Raw genomic sequence first — 2,527 nt, 5'->3', positions numbered from 1 at the left:
GGTGTGCGCGCCTTTCCCGGCCCCGGCCGGCCGGACCTGCTGAGTCTGGGACCGTGCTGGGAACGGGGGACAGGGCTTTGTGTTCGCTGCCGGTTGGGCGAAGGTCTGCCACCCGAGCTGGGAGTCCCTCCGGTCCACGGCTGGAAAGGAGATTTGATCACCCTTCGTTATATCATGGTCAAGTGCTATTAATAACGCGGCTTTTTGGCCTCTTTGATGCTCCCTCCCTCTCACAGAGCGCAGCCTTCGGGACCTGCTGGTTCCCCACCTCCCACCCCGAGGGCTTTAGTTCGCCCCTGGATTTTGGGAGATGGTTTGTGCGTGTGTGGGCAGTGGCCGTCTCGCTGACCCCGCTGCCTTTGCTTGTGGGATCGGATCCAGGGGGGTCTTTAATTTCCCCTTTACTGTCATTTTCATCAGCCCTTGCAGTCCTGCGTGATTAATTTGCTGGCACCTCCGGAACTCCGGTTTGTTTTTTAGCAGTTGATGCTGGTCCTCAGGCAGGCAGGGACGATGGACTCTTTAGTTACGCCGTTGCTCCCTTACTCCTGCAGCCCATGTGAGCCTTGAGAAGCTCCTGCCTCGAACCGCCCGTTAAAAACCGGCGTTCTGCCAGCACGGCTGACCTGGGAGCTGAGCGTTGGGCACCGGGGTGGAAGTGTCACCGGTGAATTCATTCTTTTAACCCAATAAAACTACATAAATACCAACCTCCTGGCTGCCGGAGCGGGGCCGGTGCCGTTGTGTGTCGAGGTGAGCTCTTCTGGGCCGTCCCTGCTGGGGAGCCGCGTGATAACGGAGCCGTGGCACGGCTCTGCCCAGTCAAAATATCTGCCCACGGCTCTGCCCAGTCGAAATATCTGCTTGTACTGGCAGCTACGGGACGAAAAACCCAGCTCTGCAGATACAAAAGTCGTCAGGGGAACATAAGGAAGTCGTTAAGATAACTGCCCGTGTTCCTGGATGTGGATCCTCTATGCTTGTTTGTTTTATCTTTACGAAGCAGCGGCGTCGGGGTGCGTGTTTGTTTGGATTAGGGGCCTATTTTTAAGTAACCTATTTTTTCTACTCTGGACAAGGCGCTCGCTCGCTGTGCGTGGTGGACATCTGCGCAGGCTGACTTTGGGAACCGCCGCGGGTTCCCTGAAGCCGCTCTCGCCAGCGTGAGCTGTTGCCTCCTCGGCGAGGGTCTGTGTTGGTAACCTCGGCTGTGGCGATGGCCGCGGCGTGTGCGGGGGCGAATCCAGCCCTTCGCTGTAAGCCCGCTCTGTCCTGCCGAGGAGCTCTACCTGCGCTGTCCCTTCGCCTCCTCCAGGGCTTGGAAATCACAGGCGGCTTCGCTGATCCCAGCCGGCCTTCCGAAGGTGGAAGCGGCAGCAATCTGATAGGAAACGGTGACGTTCGTTAGCAAACACCCGCTCGTGCCGCGCGTTTTGCACGGAAAGGCACTGTTTTTGTAGCTAAGTATTCCTTGCCTCTTTTTTCTTTTCCCCTGAAGGGGCAGAGTTTTCAGGTCAGTTTAGTTCATCCCCTCTGCTTTTGAGCTCTGGTGCCTGAAACTCTGCCATTCGGGGGACAGAAGCGCAACGAGCAGGAGAACTCCAAGAATGCTCCTGGTCCGCGTTACGAGTGAACGGCCTGCTTGTTCGAGCAGCCTGCCCCGTCGCAGTCGCGTGGAGCTTTGTATTGCAGGACGGGAGAGGTAATTCAGGATTAAAGCTGCTAAGCAATGCGTGTGTTTAGATCTGTAAGACTGCCAGGACATAATTAATGTGTGAGTAAGCCAAAGGAAAAAAGTTGTTTCTTTTCCTTGATATAGATAGGCGCAGGGTAGAACCCAATTTTTTGGGAAGAGAAATAATTTTTGAAAATATTATTTTCCAAGTAGATGCTATGATTAATGCCCCCCAAGTGGTTTTCATTCTGAGCTGCTTTGCAGTTTTAAGGCAAAAACCCAAGTCGGTCCTGTCGTGCTGGCCTGGGGATCCCATGCTGACCATTGAAGAGCCGCGGGATTTCGGGTGCGGTGCGGCAGCCTCCGGCACGGCCAGCCTGTTCCTCCCGGATCCCGCACGCGGCGGCTCGTCCTGCACCGGGGGCTGGTGGCCGCCGTCGCAGCTTATTCCGAAGGGACAGAGCCATGGCGTTAACGGGCTGTGCCGGGCCCTCGGGGAGCCTTGGGGCTTCCTCCTCTTTTTGCTATTTCTGCAGCTGGATCGGCGTCTGACCTGTCGTCAGCGGCATTGAGCTTGTAGGAAGTAAAAATAAATAAATAGAAAATAAAGCCTTGATGTGAAAACGGCTGATTAGAGATTGGAAAGGAGGTAGTGATTCGGTGTCCCCTGTTACTTCACGGTGAAGCTGTTCATCAAAATGAGGAGTAGGAATCGTTTTTGGTTGCTTTTTTTTCTTTTTAAAACCTGTGGAAAGGATCAGAAAAGAGCGGCTTGCCTATGCCCGTGCTTTTAGCTGCGTGAGTCGTGAGCCCTTGCACCCCCAGCTGCCCCCCCCGCACAGGCGGGCACGG

Source organism: Egretta garzetta, unplaced genomic scaffold (genome assembly GCF_000687185.1).
Source record: "Egretta garzetta isolate BGI_Z169 unplaced genomic scaffold, ASM68718v1 scaffold778, whole genome shotgun sequence".
Classification (NCBI taxonomy): Eukaryota; Metazoa; Chordata; class Aves; order Pelecaniformes; family Ardeidae; genus Egretta; species Egretta garzetta.
Note: the sequence above shows the minus strand (reverse complement) of the source record.